Source organism: Peromyscus leucopus, chromosome 6, assembly GCF_004664715.2.
Source record: "Peromyscus leucopus breed LL Stock chromosome 6, UCI_PerLeu_2.1, whole genome shotgun sequence".
Classification (NCBI taxonomy): Eukaryota; Metazoa; Chordata; class Mammalia; order Rodentia; family Cricetidae; genus Peromyscus; species Peromyscus leucopus.
Window position 1 is genome coordinate 71,137,293 of NC_051068.1, and position 18,586 is coordinate 71,155,878.

General features: G+C 42.2%; 1 protein-coding gene across 1 annotated transcript in view; it reads left to right on the top strand.

The window, feature by feature from the left end:
- The window catches only part of Rnf115 (ring finger protein 115), a 68,135-nt gene that overhangs the window by 848 nt on the left and 48,701 nt on the right, over positions 1–18,586 (top strand). The window lies entirely within an intron of this gene.

An 18,586-nucleotide genomic window follows, 5' to 3' on the forward strand; every position in this document is an offset into this window, starting at 1 on the left:
CTTGCAGACCGGCTGCGCTCCCTGTTGCTATTGAAGGAAATGGCTTTAGGAAGAAAGCAAGACGTACTGTTTCAGCTTAGTTTATTTTAGATGTCACGCTGCCAGTGTCTTTAGCTCCGCTTTCCAAGCCCACCCCTTCATTCTTTCTGTTCAGGAAAAAAAAAAAAAATACAGGACACAATGTTGGGGACTGCTTCCCTCTGCTATAAAATTGGTTCTCACTCGCTTCTGCCAGGCTGTCAGCCAATAGGAAGAGAGGAAGACGCTTCTGCAGCATGCTAGCCAGTGCGAGCAACCCCAAACCAGAAGCTCCTTTGGGTTGGATTGTAGTTACTGTGAAGAGACTGGAAAGTGAATGTTAGTCATACATTTGACTAATTGTCTTTGTCCAATTATAGTTCTTTTTCTGGGGGCGGGGGGGGGTGTCGAGGTTCCTTCTTAAAACCGGTGGCTGTGTTACACTTTATTTTATATTTATGGTATCTTGAATACACTCTTTCTGTTTGATGCTTTTTGCATCAGGGTCTTACCATGTTGTTCTGGCTGTCCTGGAACTCTATTCAGATCAGGCTGGCCTCAGAACTCACAGAGATCCGCCTGCCTCTGCCTCCCAAGTGCTGGGATTAGTGGTGTGCGCCACTGCCCGGCTTTGAATGCACTCTTAGGAGTAGGCCTACTAAGTTTGTGTCTCTATCTTATTTTTTAGAAGCACAAATGGAGTCCAGTGAATAAGGACTTCACTTAAAAGTTGTGCTGTTGAGGCAGCTAAGACGTTTCCTTTTCTGTTTGTTCCACCTCCAGCTTCATAATTAGCTTCATCTCATGCCGACTGGTTTCACTGACTGTCTTCACTGTATGCCGATGTGCTGTCTGCCATGTTTCAGTTTGGGAAAGAATGTATGTCTTACTTTTTCCGGCAGATACTAGAACTCTCACTACAGAGAAGGAGTATGGAATCCAGCCACTGTGTGTGTAAAACTGGTGACATGTTATTGAAAGTGATTGATGCCTTGTTAAAACATTACGGCTTTAGCCTTTGGATGTGTAAGTGTGCATTCACCGAGTTGCCTTTCAGAGTGAGAAGACATACTCTAAATGTCTTTTTCTTTTGATTACCTCAAGTCTTTATTTCAAAGGAATGATTTGAAAGCTTTTTAGGTATTTTTCCTAAGCCTTAGTTAGATGCATGGATGATCTTTGTTTGTCTTTTTACTCTGATTTATTGCTTGTCAGGCCTGACTTGTAAATTGAAGCTTATCAGTGTTTAACAAAATGCTGTCTGTGTAGACAGGACGGACGCCCTGAGGTGAGGAGAAAGCATGTGTGGTTCTGTCTGTGTAGACAGGATGGACGCCCTGAGGTGAGGAGAAAGCATGTGTGGTTCTTGTTCTCAAGGAAGACAAGGCAAACAAGGAAAAATGAGCAGTCACCACGCATTGCTTAGGTATGGAACAAGTTCTGAGAAGAGTTAAGTGGTTTTCATGCTTGTGCAACCTTTGCAGTCTATGTAGATAAACTAAAGTGCGTCGTGGTCTTGAGGACTGAAGCAGGCCTTTATACACACTAGGCAAGCAGTGTCTGCCACTGAACTGTCTTAAAGTATTTACTTATTTACTTCCTCTTATGTAGATAGCGCTGGCTAGTTTTGAGCTCAAGAACTTCCTGCCTAAGCCTCCTGTTATTGGATTACAAGCAACAAACACCCTTTCATCCCCACCCCAGCAACATGATTTCTTTTTTTGAGACAAGATTTCTCTGTGTAGCCCTGGCTGTCTTGGAACTCGGTCTGTAGACCAGGCTGGTCTTGAACTCAGAAATCTGCCTGCCTCTACCTCCTGAGTGGGATTATAGGCGTGCACCACCACTGCCTGGCTAGCAACATGTTTCTTAATGGAACTGCCCTATAATGTCTCTATGAAGTCAGTGATTCACAGAAAGGTTATGTAGTGCATGGCAGCCAAGTGAGGACAGCGAATATGTGGTTTTGGTTTTAGAGAGGAAGATATGGTTGCATTGGTGTCATTGGAGAACTATGACAGAGGGGGTGGACTTGAATGTCTTTTGAAGGACAGGTATAATTCAGCTTGAGAATAAGCAAGACTGGGAGGTAAGAAATGAAAGTATCGGTCAAGGAAGAAAGGAGACTGCTAAGTAAATCTTCGTTGTCTTTAGCTGACAAATTTGTTGTTATGGGGTACAACATGATGTTTGACATGAATACTTAGTGGAATGGCTAAATCAAACTATTAATTGACTTTGATATACCCTATCTCACACTTTTCAGTTTTTATTATTTACTTGTGTGTGTGTGTGTGTGTGTGTGTGTGTGTGTATGTGTGTGTGTGTACACACACGTGCGCGTGCGCGCTCCTGAATGGGTACCATGGTGCCAATGTGTAGGTCAGAGGACAACTTTCGTAAGTCAGTTCTCTCCTTCTACCACATGGATCCTGTGGGGTCAAACTCAGGTAGATTCGGCAGCAAGTGCCTTTACCCACTGAGCTGGCCCACCTTGCATACTTTTGATTCGTGGTTTGGACACTTACTAGAGTCTGCTGTTTTAGCAATTTTTAAATTCCATGTTAATTGTAGTCATTGTGGTATACAGTAGTTAATCAGCGTTGTTATGTATTTTTGGGAAAAGCTACAGTGAAGTCAAACTTAGTTTTTTAAATTTAATTTTATTTTTTTCTGAACAGGGTCTCTCTATTTAGTTCTGGCTGTCCTGGAACTTGCTCTGTAGAGTAGGCTGGTCTCCAACTCACAGAGAAATCTTGCCTCTGCCTCCCAAGTGCTGGGGTTAAAGGTATGTGCCACCATGCCTGGTTGTTGTTTTTCGAGAGAGAGTTTCACTTCATCATCTTGGCTGGCCTAAAACTCAATGTGTATATCAGGCTGGCCTTCAACTCAGAGATCCTCTCACCTCTGCCTCTCCCAGTGCTGGGATTAAAGGGTGTGCCACCACCATATCTGGCTAGACTTAGTTTTGATTTATGTGGGAACTAATGACTTTCATTTTGTTTCATGGGCATTTTTAAATCTGTAATCTCAGGCAGTTGTCTTGGAAATGTTTATCAGAAGAAACTGGTCAGTTAAGTGTACTGTTCAATACAAATTTGTCTCTGCTATTGATAAACCAACTCAAGCACTGATAACATGATCTTCATATAATTATATCTTTATAGGGCTGCATGGAAGGTTTTGAATAGATAAATCCTAATGTAAATTTGAGATTCTGTCATTATGAGGCATTCATAATTCCTTGAACTGGATGAATGATGTGGGAAATCGGACTGTCCTTTGAGGATAAGCAGACTCAGTTTATCGTGGATAAAGTTTTTCATCGTCTTAACTGAATTCACAACCGTAGAGGATACTGACTGTTGTAACAGCTGGATGTCCCGAGCCGTCACTTAATAGAGCTGTGCTTACTGAGCACCAGTTTATGATAGCCTTGTCCCTGCTTTGGCAGGGGTGGGGCCATGCGATGTTCAGGGTCTCAGATGTGCTAAGCAAGTGCTCTACAGTTGACAGGTTGTAAGGTTCACTTCCCAGTCGAGGAGGGAGTACTTCTTGATATTTGCCTGCCTGCCTGTTTTCTTCCAGCCCTCTCTTCTACCTTCCTTCATTCCTTTCCTTCTCATGTGTTGGAGAGAGAGAGAGAGAGAGAGAGAGAGAGAGAGAGAGAGAGAGAGAGATTCTCACATAGCGTAAGTTAGCTTCAAATTTCCTATGACCTTGAATTTCTGATCCTCCTGCCCCCATCTCCCCAGTGCTGGGTTCAGGTGTTAGATAAAGCATATGCCATCACACCTTGTTTGTGTGGTGCTCAGGGCCTCATTCATGGCAGCCAGGCATTCCACCAGCTGAGCCTACTTCCTGATAGATTTTTTTTAATTTTTCTATTTTTTTTGGTTTTTCAAGACAGGGTTTCTCTGTGTAGCTTTGGACCCTGGCCTGGAACTCTATAGCCCAGGCTGGCCTCGAACTCACAGAGATCTGCCTGCCTCTGCCTCCCGAGGGCTGGGATTAAAGGTGTGCACCACCACCCGGCTTCTTGATAGATTTTTAAGTACCCAAAGGCAACTGCAATAGCTTATCCAAAGTGTATCCCTGAAACTGCCCTTAGGTTTTGTTTATCATTTTCCTGTGAGGGTACATGGACCTACGTAACTTTAGGGTTCCTAACTTTGGACTGAGAGTGAAGTATGTCTGATGCTGTGCAGTTCAATCACATGGCAGCTGAAGTAATTCTGTTTGGTGAAGAAACACTTCTCACCGCTTCTCCTAGCTGGGTGTCATCCCTGAGAAGAGGACAGAAGTTCATTTAGAAAGAAGGTACCAAGAAATGAGGAGAAAGTATTGAAGGGAATTTAAAAACCAAAATATATTCATATTACCGCTTTATGCCTCAGAGAAGAATCTCCAAGTGAATCACTCAGGAATTGCTCTTACTAGAAGACTTTTCATATTTATGATGAAGATAATTCTAGTAAAAAGTAGTGAGTACCATACTTGGGATTTGGGGAGGCAGTATTTTTGTTTTAAGACAGGGTCTTTCTATGTAGCCCTGACTGTCTTGGAGCTTAATATGTAGATCAGACTGGCCTTAAACTCAGAGATCCTCTTGCCTCAGCCTTTGGAATGCTGGGATAGCAGGGCTCCTCCAGGATAGGTCTGTCTGTCTGTCTTTCTTTCTTTCTTTCTTTCTTTCTTTCTTTCTTTCTTTCTTTCTTTCTTTCTTTCTATTTTTTTTTTTTTTTTTTTTTTTCTTTCTTTCTTTCTTTCTATTTTTTTTTAATTTACTTACTTTCTTGTGTGTGTGTGTGTGTGTGTGTGTGTGTGTGTGTTTTCTTGAGACAGTATCTCACTATGTAGCCCTTGCTGTCCTGGATCTCACTCTGTAGACCAGGCTGGCCTCAAATTCACAGAGATCTGGCTGCCTCTGCCTCCCTAAGGCTGAGATTAAAGGTGTGTGCCACTGTGGCCAGCTTCAGAATTTCAAAATACGAGATTCTGATTACATTGTCTGAAGAATTCAGGTTTATAGAGATAGAGTAGAATGGCATTATGTATTTTTTGGTCATCAGATGAAAGAAGAAATACTTGAAGGAAATTTCTAGAAGCTTTTACTTCATCTGCCTATTCTATTGGAGCCAAAACTCATGGGAGTAATTATGCTACATTGAAAGGATGACTGGGGCTGGAGAGATGCTCAGCAGTTGAGAGCACTGGCTGCTGTTCCCGAGGACCTGGCTTTGGTTCCCAGCACCCACACGGCAGCTCACAGCTGTCTGGGGCTCCAATTCCAGGGGATCTGACGCCTTTACGCGAATGCACATAAAATAAATTAAAAAAAAAAAGAAAGAAAGAAAGAAAGAAAGAATGACTGAACAGAATTCCACAGAGGGCTATTTCAAGGAACGTAAAGGTGTGCTCTCTCCCCACATATTACCGCCCTCCCCCATTCTCTTTTCAATAGAGGTCTTACCAGGTTGAATCTGGTAGTGATATTTATATAGTAGAGTAGCCTGCATTGGATATTGATGGACTAGTGTGATTCTTAATGTTTCATGGAAATCAGGGCATTTCCCAAATCCAGATGACAGACAAGTCTAGTTGAAGACTGCTGGGATATTGCTTACCCCTGGCTCAGCCGAAAGGGACTGGTGGATTTCTCACTTCCTAGTTCTCGGTTATCTTTGATCTAATAAATGTCCTTTTTAGTAAGTAATGTTATCGCATTTGAATCTTTACCAACTACTTAAGCAGGGCAGGTATTAATCATTGTGTTGACTTGTAATGGCTCCAATATAGGAAAACATTTTGAGCATCTCATAATAAAGGTAGCTAAATGGTAGATTTCTTTAAGAATTTATAGTACTCAACTGGAGGAAAAATTAGTGATTTGAGGTAAGTTTCAAAGATGCTAATCATTAAATCACCTTACTCTGTTATCTGTGACTTAATATCTGTAATGTCAACATGATTAGTATCTATCAATTACTTACTAATTTTACTGAATGAGGGATAACAGTGTTTTGAGAGCTTTTTTCTATTTTGTTTAAAAAATTGTTTTAAATTTATTTAGTCTGTGTGTGTGTGTGTGTGTGTGTGTGTGTGTGTGTGTGTGTGTATCAGTGTGCTTATGCAGTGATGCATGTGTGGCGATCAGAGGATAACTTGTGGGAGTTGGTTCTCTCCTTCTATTAGATGCAGGTCCTGGGGATCGAGCTCAGCTTGTCAGGCTTGGTGGCAAGAGCCTTTTTATACTTTGAGCAATCTTGCTGGCCCATATTTTGGTTTTGTTTTGTTTTGAAAGAGGGTCTCATGTAGCCAGGCTGCTTCCAAATTGTAGTGGAGGGTGGCTTAGAACTCGGATTTTCTTCTCTCCTTCTTGGATTAGAGATGTACTCCCACGACTACCAGGCCATGCTCTTTTGAGGTCTCTAAGGAGCTATAATGGACTGGGATATGGCTCAACAGCAGAGCTCCTGCCCAGCATGTGGAAGGCCTTGTGTTCAATCCCTAGTAACTTGAGTTGGCTGTAGTGCTGCATGCCTGTGATCCCAGCACTTGGGAGGTAGAGCAGGAGGATCAGGAATTCAAGGTCATTCTCTGCTGTGTAAGTATATATGAATTCAAGGCCAGCCTGGGACACATGTGATCCTGTTCAGAAAAAAAAAAAAAAAAGGTTCTAGTGATATAAAATGTAGTGCTGTGTTTGAACATAAAGTGTCAGCGAGTGTGTTTCATGTAAGATCAAAAAATAACATGTGTGTGTGTGTAGTATGTATGAGATGTATGTGTATGGGCATGCACTTCATGGCACCTGTGTGAAGGTTGGAGGACAACTTTGGGAGCTCGTTCTCTCAATCTCCTGTGGGTCTCAGGGATTGAATTCTGATCAGGCTTATGTGGCTTCAGACTCACTATGTAACTCAGGATAACCTTGACCTTCAGATCCTAGTGCCTCCACCTCTCAAGTGCTGGGTGCTGGCATTACAGATGTGCAAGACATAATCTGCTTACTTTAGACAGTGTTTCACTCTGTAGTGCAGGTTGGTCTGGAACTCATTCTCTCAGTATGTAGCTTAGGCTGCCTTGAACCCTCGGCAGTCTTCTTGCCTCAGTGTTAGGATTACAGGTATGGACTGCTGTGCCTTAGCAAATTTGTACTTGTAAGACTGGGAGGTTAGTTATAGCCTCCAATTCAGACTAGCACATATGTGTATATTGGGGAATTTTGCAGGACTTTCTCAGTATGAGGAAGGAAAAAAACCCCTTAACCTTATTGCAGATAAGTTCCTTTGGGAGCATAAATGCTGACAGGATGTTAACACTTTGTGTTTCTATTGTTTAGTTGGCTTTTTAGTAAAAGTAAAATGACCTTTACTTTTGTTCAGATTCAGGCAGCCAGCTTGTGAGGAGAGCTGGGTTGCTTCTTCTTCTGTATTGTCAAATTAGAAGGGATTTAATAATAAGTGTGCATTTCATCTTTCCACAGCTTAGTTCTAAGAAATGAAAGAGAGACATCACAGTGGAGTTTGATTGGGGGCCATTTTGCTCTTCAGGGAACATTTAGCAATTTCTGTAGACATTTTTGATTTTACAGCTGTCATCTGGTAAGTAGCAGACAGAGCTGCTGCTAGACTGCTGTAGGCCCAAATGTCACGTACCTGAGGGTGTGAGAAACCCTGATAATGAACAAAGGGATGACTCCATGGGCATTTTCTCTGTGTGCTAGTGGTGCTTAAGGTTTTGTTCCAGGGCAGTTTTTATTTCTAACTTTGGGATCTTGATGAGAATTTTCAGTAAGATAATTGAGAGTATAATTTGAGCCAAAGCTCTCATGGGAAAGGACTCTTAGAACAGGGACTAGAGTTGGCTAGCTGGTGGCGGCCATTTCATCACAGCAGATCTGTTAGGCTCACTTTCTCTCTGTGGGGAGTGAGACAAGAGGCATTAGATTACTCACCTAAGGTTACATGCTGTAACCTAAAAGTATCCAATTTTTTTGTTGGTTAGAAATTTAGTAACAGTGTATGTAATTTAGTAAAACAGTTGGGATTTCAGTCCGAAAACAAAAGGAAAAATACAACAATCCTAACTTTTTCCTGTAACTCACCTTGGTATTTTTTTCTTTTGTCTCTCTTGCACATTCTTGAGACGTTTCATATGCACAGACGATCATCACATTCTTGAGCTGTTAGTTTCTTTAAACTCTTCATTGAATGGGTGAATTGAAGTTATCAGTCTTCTTTTAACACTTATCCTTCCTGTAATACAAAGTGAATTTAAGGATACATATTAGGGGGCTGGAGAGATGGTTTAGTGGTTAAGAGCATTGACTGCTCTTCCAGAGGACCTGGGTTTAATTCTCAGCACCCACATGGCAGCTCACAACTGTCTGTAACTCCAAGACCTGACACCCTCACACAAACATACATGGAGGCAAAACACCAATGCAAATAAAAAAATAAATAAATTTTTAAAAAAAGGATACGTATTAGAAGCTGTAGTCACCTGCTGAGGGGTCTTTCCTTTATCTGGATAGTAATGGTGAGAGGCAAGCAGCTCCAGCAGCTTTTGTATTCCCTAAGTGTCTAATAGATAGCAGCAAGTTGTGGTAGTCCTTAGACAGAAGCATTGGCAAGCGGCACCTCTAGTATTACAGGTCCCCATGCTGGCTTGGGTATTGCAATCCTTGGCTCTTAGTGCAAGTCAGTTGGACAGAACACAGGTTAGTATCTGAGACCCTTGGTCCCGAACACTTTCCCATCTCTGGACAACTTTTCTGCTGGTTTTTCTCTCTGGTTCCTTAACAGCCATTCCTTGCTTCCTGCTCTCCTGTGGTCTTCCATTTCCCTTCCTACTACCTTGACTGCTTTTAAATTGTTCACTTGTCAGTGGCTGTTGCCAGAAGGACTTGAGGTACTACTACCTTCTGTGGAAACAGCGTTAAGTAGGCAGGATACAGGAAGGGAGCCCTGGATACATATGGAGGCTGTCTAGGAACCCGGTACTGTGTGCAGCCGAGATTGCCTAGGTGCGAGTATACCCTCGTACTAGGGCAGGATCCGTAGGTGAATGGAATTCCAGGCAGAATCCCACGGGCAGCACAGTATGGATGCAGGTCTGTGGTGCAGCCAGTGGGTGGTTCTGAGATCTCCACAGGCGGTGGGCACTTCTTTGCCGTTTCTTCAGCTATCAAATGGTTGTGGGGGCTTTACACTGGGAAGCCAGACTCTGTGCTCAGAAACCAGATGCTGGTCCTGTTACAAGCAGGCTGTATAGGAATCGCATTGAGGATCAGAAGCTGCTTGGAGCTCAGAGGTTAAGGTCGAGGTCAACCCAGGAGTACAAACAGCACGCAGGTACAAGCTGCACTTCAGGCTTGGTGCCATTATTGTGTTGGTGCAGCTGCCAAGCACTGTGCAGCCCTTAGTGTACCCAAGGATTGCTTTGTCCACGTGCTGCTGGTCTCTGCTGCTCTCCATTTCCAGCTGAGCTTCCTTGCCCCAGAGCTAGTTTCAGATCCACCACTGGAACACCAGAGGAAGGTAGCATGGGATGTTGCTTAGTGGACTCACTGAGTGAGCTTGTGTCTAGTCTAGGAATGTTTTTACCAGTCACAGCTGTTTGTTGGGCAGATCTCCCCTTTCCTTCAGCACCAATCACAGTCATTAATGCCCGGGTTTTGACCCAATCATCAGTTGAAGTACTGTTTGACTGACAGTGCTTTGCTTAAGGCAGTTTGGGCAGTAAGAGAGAGCGGAAGAACGACTCATTATGAGGGAGAGTGTCCTGTCTCTAGTGTTCTTGCTTATCTGCAGGAAATCAAAATTAAGAAAGAGTGCTTATAATATAAACTTACGGGACGTATTAACACTGGGGACAATTATAACAGACTTTGAGAGCACTTAATAATGTTGTGTACCTGCCAAGCACCCAGAGAGAAGTGGGTCTTAGGAATGGAGCTGTGGAATCTTGATTGAAAGGCAGTAGTACGTGAACACTAGAGAGAAAGAGAGCTTTAAAAGGAGAGAGAGACAGAGACAGAGACAGAGACAGAGAGAAGAAGGAGGAGGAGGGGGGAACCTTTATCAAAGCAGAAATACTTTAGATTATTTTTAGAGTTTCAAATATATGTTTAAGTTTAGAAGCTGAAAGAATTATTTTTTTCTTCATTTGTTAGTAGCTCAGTTTTAAAAATTACATTTACTTACTATTTGAGTGCACACAAATACATGTCATGGCACAATTATGGAGGTCTGAAGATAACTTGCAGGAGGAGTTGGTTCTCTTCTGTGGACCCCAGGGGTAGAACTCAGATCATGTGGCTTGGTGGCAAATTCCATGAGCCATCTCACCAGCTCAATAGTTCAAGTTACTTAGTGGTCCCTAACTACATATGTATTAGCCTGAAGTTTGTCGGCTCTCCTGATTTTAAATCAGAAATACTTTTCTTGTGTGATAAGTATGTCTTCAGGCCTTTTATTCTCCAAATGTACCAGCTAGTTTTGTTTTTCTTGAAAGCATATTAAAACTAAATGTAGTGGCACATGTCTACTAATCCCAGCACTAATGTCCTTGTATTTGGAAGCTGTGATGGGAGAACTCTGAGTAATTCAGGTTGGAGGATTAAGAATTTGAGGTCAGCCTGGGCTACATAAGGAGATCCTGTTACAACAAACTAAATCATCAAAACAAAACAAAGATGTAGTGGGTAGCCATTCCTGCTTTGGTCTGGAAGTTCCAACCCCTATTGAGGCTTCGAGATCGGGATGCACCGCCTTCTCTTGGCCCCGCCTTGTAGGCGTGATAGTTACGAAGCCTTAATAAGGGTTGGGACTTCCAGACCAAAGCTAGAATGGCTACCCACTACACAAAAAAACCTAGTAGGCAGATACAGTGTGCTTTCTAGTAGACAGACACAGTACTGCTCAGTGTCACTTTCTGTGATGTATAGAGTTATCTTTGGTTTTTGAGACAGGGTCTTGCTATATACCTGGCTGGCCTGGTATGCCTACATCCCCCTCCCCGTGTGTGTGTGTGTGTGTGTGTGTGTGTGTGTGTGTGTGTGTGTGTTGTACTCTTTGTTTTTTATTTAGATTTATTTATTTTATATGTATGAGCATGATGTATATATATGTGCACCATGTGTGTGTTTGGTGCTCTCAGAGGTCAGAAGAGGAAATTAGATCCTCTGGAACTGGAGTTGTGAATGTTTGTGAGCTCATGTATCAGAATAAACCTGGAATACAGCAGGCTCTAATAAAGTCACTGAATAAATGCAGAGACTACTGTTACTGCTGTTAGTTTAGTAGTACCTATATTATTATTACCAAATGCAAGTTAACTTCATAGTTCTAAACTTCATAAATAAAAGCAATGACTGTGTAGATGTGTGTGTCCTCAAAAACAAAAACAGACAAAACAACCCACACCCTATCACACTTGGTGTAAATCTGCAACTCTTTTCTATTTATTTATTTATGATTTATTTTTTTATTTTTTATTGGTTCTTTGAGAATTTCACATCATGCACCCTAAATCCCACTCAACTCCTAGTCCCTCCATATCCACCCCTCACTTTTGTAGTGTTCCCCCCCAAAGAAAGCTAAGAGAATAAAAATAAACAATAAAAAAAAAAAAGAAACAAAAACACTTCGCTCGTCCATCTCTTCGACTCTCCATCGCCTCTTCATTCATCTTAGTGTCACAGGGAGCTGCAATGTATCACATAGCACACCCTTTTGTCCAAACAGCTTAACTTGCAAACGTTCATTGTGGAGTGAGTTGTTGATACTCATCCTGACTCGATACACCATCATTACTGGACCCCAGCTTACATTCCTCTCTGATATCCTGCTGTTGCCCTGGGTGATGGAGATCCTGTGGCTATGGTTCAGCAGGATCAGTTCCATCACACAGTCCAGCAGATGATTGATGGGGTAGATGTTTGGGTGTGCCAACCAAAAGTCCTGGATGTGTGCTTGGGTGGCAGCTGGGACCACTCCTCTCAGATAAGGGGTGGAGCCAGCTCTTCCATACCCGTGGTGAGGGTTGGGGGGAGCTTTCCCAAATGTGTGTGTGGGAACAGCTCTCCTGTTGGGGCAGGGCCATCATTGTCCATTGTCCCTGAGAGGCAGGGGTAGTGGAGAGATTGGGGTGTCACTCCCGGCCAGTGAGGGCTGGGGTCAGCTCAGCAGGGCCCTCAGTACTTCAACACATGGTTCAACACATGGTTTGCATGGGTCCCTGTGGTAACATGGGCAACGGACATCCACATAGACTCCAGCTGCTACAGGACCACAGATCCAGTCGTGATCATCAGTTTGAAGCCAGATGTCACCATGGCCCTAGGCAGTAGTGTAGGCCTCTCAGATCCAGGTAGGCCTAGCAGCAGCATGGTTCAAGGCTCCAACCTGGCCCCATGTGGCAGTTCAGACGCTGGGTCATACGGCCCCCCATGACAATGGGAGCCACAGACTTCAACACAGACTCTGGCTGCGTCAGGGCCATGGACCCAGAAATGGCCCCTAGCCACAGCTCGACTCAGGCATCAATATGGCCCTGGGTGTCAGCACAGGCCACCATGATCTGCATGGTCCCAGTGGCAGCATGACCTTTGGGCACTGAAAACCTTAGGAGGGAAAATAAAGCACTAACCACTGACACAGTGACTGATCATGTAATCTCAGCCCTGGCAAGGTCAAGACCAGACTGGGTTACTTAGAGAAATTTTAAACCAAAAATAAAAGTTTCCCTTTATCCTTTAACGCATTATGCATTATTGAACCTGTCAAGGCCTTCCTTAGCTTTCCTTTTGTTTCACAGAAGGCGAGAACCTATGGATTGCTGCCAGGTTAATATGGTTTGATCAAACAAGACCCCCTAAAAAATTTTCTATGGGAACAGATGGCCCAGATGGTCCAGCATTTCAGAGCACCTCTCTTGCAGTTTCCTCTGAATCCAGAAAGGCTTCAAGACTGCTGGCTGAGATGATCCAGTTTCACAGAATACTCTAGTCAGGACTTGACCATAATCCCGAATTTCCTTTGCATCCCCATAAGATTACCAGCGCCACCTATCAGTAGGAAGTAGTCTAGAGAACTATGTCTACATTCGCAAAGATAAATTATGGACATTTGTCATTTGTTTAGGGCCAGATAATGGATAATGCAAGTTGTTATGGATAATGGTCAGAAAAAAGCTGAACAAAGGACATTAGATTCAGGGATCTTATTCTAAAAAGAAAAGGGGATATAGAAATGATAGGGTAAAAGTATAGCTTATTGAACCTACTTTAATCTAAAAAACTATTAATCTTACCTATTTTACATTAGTATGGATTTTGGTTTATTGATACAAATTTAAAGTTAATTTTGTTATACTGTATATATATATATATATTTCTATCTTTGTTTAAGGTATTATGTTTATGCAACTCATTTAAAGTTATAATATATAATTGATAAATATTAATAGTCATCTATGATGGTCAAATTTATAGTCATGTTAAGTTTTCTAGGTAAACATAGATATATTTCAATTAGGTAGATAATCTTCAAACACTTCAAAGACCTATAGAATATGGCATTTAAAATGTTTTAAAAACTTAGACTTTCCGGACAGTGAGACACATTTGCTCCTGGCAGTACCAGTTTACTTCAAAGAGGAAGATGTCATCGAAGACATTCCATATGGAGTTTATCTTCTTCTTGGAAAAACTGACCATTTGGGCAAGAAACTGTTCTTCCCTGGACTGCTTGACAGTATGTTATATAAACTGGACATGCAGGACCCATGGGAAAATGACCACTGAACTTTGCCAAGAAAGGCGAGATGGTCCTTCAGGTTCCTGCTTTACAGAAGAAACTGCCAGACATTCTGCAGGACACAGAGAAAAGTGACTGATGAACTTAGCCAATAGGTGGAAGAGTCCTTCACAATTCCTGCTTCATTGAAAAATCTGCCAGAGACTCTAGGCCTGTAGGCTGAAGATGGATGCCCCAGTGTTACAAAAGAACTTTGGTGACTGTCCAGGCAGCTAGATATCTCTGTCATTTCTAGATGTTTGGAAGTTGCTTACAATGCACTTCCTGTTTACTCAGGTAATATTATATCCTTCTGGGGTCTTTGATGAAGTTGAAGACTAGATAGTTATAATTATAGTTTTCCTTAATCATGATAAGAGGTAAATTAAATACGAAACTTTAGACTCACAAAAATAGGATAGATATTTTCTTTTTTTTTTTTTTTTTTTTTTTTTTTTTTTTTTTTAGATCTCAAAAAATGGATGATATAGAGTATTTTCTTTAATTTTGCCAAATACAAATAGATTAGATACTATAACTGTAATTCTTGCTTGATAACTGTTTTGTTATATGTAATTTTACTATGTTAAAACGAAAACCTTCCTTTATTTATTTTTAAAATTACACTCATGATGTTAATCGCATTTGTGGTATTCATAGATTACATTCACAGTATTCATTCAATTATATATATATATATATATATATATATTATATATATAAATAATTTTAAATGTCGAATGTTATTTCTTGAAGGGGGTAGGAGATCTTAATTACAGGCTTACAGCACAATGGGAGGACCCCGGAGGGCAGAAGTTCGCTACTAATGTTTTACAATCTTGCATCTAAGCTGTTAATGCCCATTATTCAGGATACACAGGCAAGGAACTTCCCTTAGGCATTCAGGAGGGTGGAACCTGGCAGAGAATTAGCATTGGGCGGATATCAAGTTCAAGGTTCGCAAGCAAGGCAACAGTTACCCAAAACGGGGGCCAGGACCCTGCAGGTCCCCCTTTTATTAAAAAAATGAGCTTCTGACTTGGGTTGATGGGACGTCAGCAGGTCACCTTACCTGTCATGGAGATGCTTGCCCAGGCCACACAGGTGCTCTGTCTTAGGTTGGTGAGTGCCCCCCCCCCCAGGCATTACCCATCTCTGAATACTCATTATCATACCGGCTCAATCGCGTGTGAGCTGCATGGTTAATTGCTGCCAAAGATCTCAAAGTGGCACTGGGCTTGCAATCTGTGTGTTCGATACAGAAAAGACCAACAGAGTTCCTATCTCACCCATAGCCAGTAGGAAAACCTTCTTTTTTTTTTTTTTTTTTTCTTTCTTTCTTTCTTTTCTTTCTTTCTTTCTTTCTTTCTTTCTTCTTTCTTTCTTTCTTTCTTTTCTATTATCAGCTTGATACAGTATAAATTCTTATCCTAATAGTGAAATGTTTCATTGAGGCTTGGCCAGTAATTGAGTAAAACCAAAACTTATAATCCACAGTCATCCTAGGGGCCCTCCTGTTATATAGCCTCCCTGGTTCTGTGTGTTGCAGTCAGATTGTTCTTTGCTTTATATCTAGTATCCACTTATGAGTGAGTACATACCATGTTTGTCCTTCTGGGTTTGGGTTACCTCACTCAGGATGATATTTTCTAGTTCCATCCATTTGCCTGCAAATTTCATGCTGTCATTGTTTTTCTTTGCCGAGTAGTACTCCGTTGTGAATATGTACCACATTTTCTTAATCCAGTCTTCAGTTGACGGGCATCTAGGTTGTTTCCATGTTCTGGCTATTATGAATAGTGCTGCTATAAACATAGTTGAGCATGTATCTTTGTGGTATGACAGAGCATTCCTTGGGTATATGCCCAAGAGTGGTATGGCTGGGTCTTGAGGTAGATCAATTCCCAATTTTCTTAGAAACTGCCATACTGATTTCCACAGTGGTTGTACAAGTTTGCATTCCCACCAACAGTGGAGGAGTGTTCCCTTTGCTCTGCATCCTCTCCAACATAGACTGTCATTAGTAAGAGGCGTGTTCCCTTTGCTCTGCATCCTCTCCAACATAGACTGTCATTAGTGTTTTTGATCATAGCCATTCTGACAGGTGTAAGGTGGTATCTCAGAGTCAGAAAACCTTCCTTTTTGATTAGACAGAAAAGGGGAAGTGCTGTGGGATGGTCTTTCTGTATGCTGTGAATGTGTGTTGCTACCATTGGTTAATAAAGAAGCTGCTGTGGCTTATGGAAAGGCAGAATACAGCCAGTCGGGGAATCCAAGCAGAAAGACAAGAGGAAGAAGGTGGAGTCAGAGGAGATGTCAGTCCACTGCCCAAGGAGCAACATGTCAGCAGACCAGTAACACCATGGCCACATGGCAAAACATAGATTGATAGATATGTTTAATTTAAGATGAAAGAGCTAGCTAGCAAGAAGTCTGAGCCATAGACCAAACAGTTTGTAATTAATATTAAGCCTCTGACTGGTTATTCAGGTACCGGCAGGCAGGAAAGGTATATTCTGCTACATGTATATTTGTGCACCATGTGTATACAATACCCATGGAGGCCAGAAGAAGGCATCAGATCCCTTGGGACTGGAATTACAGGTGGTTGTGAGCAACCATGTGGTGCTGGGAATTGAAGCCCAGGGTTTCTGGAAGAGCAGCTAGTGCTCTTAACTGCTGAGCTCTCTCTCCAGCTCCTTGATGTAGGGCAGACTGGTCTCAAACTGGAGGGAATTATACTGCTTAGAGCTGGAATTATAGGTGTTTACTACCCTGATGTTTTGATATTCACGTACATATTGAAATGATAATCTGTCCTACTTTGAGTAGTTTCAGATTCCTTACTTTTGACAGCTTAGGCTATTCAGCAGCATGGTTTAATTCTTATTTTGAGGTAAAGTACCTAAAATTAGGATATTCGAAAGGTTCATTTTATGTGCTTTTACTTCCTTAACTGCTGCAGTGTGCTTTTATAAAACATATTCTTTTTGTTGTTGTTGTTGTTTGTTGTTTTTTTTGTTTTTGTTTTTTTTGTTTTTTGTTTTTCGAACAGGTTTTCTTGTTAGCTTTGCGCCTTTTCCTGAACTCACTTGTAGCCAGGCTGCCTTGAACTCACAGAGATCCGCCAGGCTCTGCCTCCCGAGTGCTGGGATTAAAGGTGTGCGCCACCACCGCCCGGCTGTTGTTTGTTTTGAGACAGGGTCTTATTAAGTAGTTCTTGCTGTCCTGAACTTGCTATGTAGACCAGGCTGGCCTGAAACTCACAAAGATCTGTCTGCCTCTGTTTCCTGAGTGTTGGGATTAAAGGCCTGTGTTCCCACACCTAAGAGTTAAATTTATTCTTTGAAACTTTCATACATGTATACGATGTGTTTTGAGGGGTGTTTATCTTTATTGTATGTATATGGGTATCTTGCCTACACGTATGTATATGCACCATCTGTGTTCCTGGTGCCCAGGGAGGCCAAAAGAAGGCATCAGATCCCCTAGAATTGGAGTTACGGACGGTTGTTAGCTGCCATGTGGGTGCTAGGAATTGATTGAACTCAGGACCTCTGGAAGAACAGCCAGTGCTTTTAACTGGTGAGTCATCTCTCCACCTCCCATATATAATGTATTTTGATCTTATCCACCCACCACTACTTCCTTCCTACTTCCTTCAGGAACTCTTTAACTGACTTTCCTCTTGACTCCATGTCGTCTTTTATTTTTAGTGGTAGTAGTCCCCAGACTGCAGTTAGTGCTGACTATATGCTCATGAGTGTGGGTCATCCACGGGGGTACCGCCAACCTACCAGTGGCCACATCTCCAAACAACTGCCAGTGACTCCCCATCTCAGGGTGGGATCTCAGCAGCTCTTCCCCAGTCCATGCTGGGATTTTTTTAAAAAATTTAATTTATTTTATTTTACAATACCATTCAGTTCTACATATCAGCCACGGGTTCCCCTATTCTCCCCCCTCCCATCCCCTCCCCTTACCCCCAGCCCACCCCCATTCCCACCTCCTCCTCCAGGGCACCATGCTTGGATTTTAAAAGATTTATTTGTTTAAAATGTTTAAATGTGTGTATTTTGTCTGCATGCATATCTGCATGCCTGTGTGGAGATCAGAAGAGATGTGTCAGATCCTCTGGAACCAGAGTTATAGAGGGTTGTGAGCCACCATGTAGATGTTGGGAACCCAACCCAGGTTCTCTGGAAGAGAAGTAAGTGCTCTTAACCACTGAGACATTGTTCAAGCCCCAATGCTAGAACTTTGAGTGGCTTGATCTTGTGCAAGTTTTGTGTAGGCAGTCACAGCTTTGAATTGATGCATGTATGTTGTGTGTGTGTGTGTGTGTGTGTGTGTTTTAAAGGCAAGGTTTCTCTGTGTAGCCCTGGCTGTCTGTCTGGAACTTGCTCTGTAGACCAGGCTGGCCTGGCCTGAGATCCACCTGCCTCTGCCTCCCTAGTACTGGGATCAAAGGCGTATGCCACCACTCCCATGGCTATGTGTTGATGTTATATGTAGAAGACAGCTTTTCTCAGCTCTTCTTTCCATGCTCTCTTACTTTTTTTCTGCTCACTCTTCCTCCTTATTCTCTGAGCTTTGAATGGGAACGGCTGACAGAAGATGACCCATCTGTGACTGAGTACTTACTCATAGTTACTTATTCTCAGAATTTTGTTAAAGTTGGAGTCTCTGCATTAACCACTGCAAAAAGCAGCTTTTCTGACCAAAGTTGAGAACAACACAAATCCGTGGGTAGAAACAACACC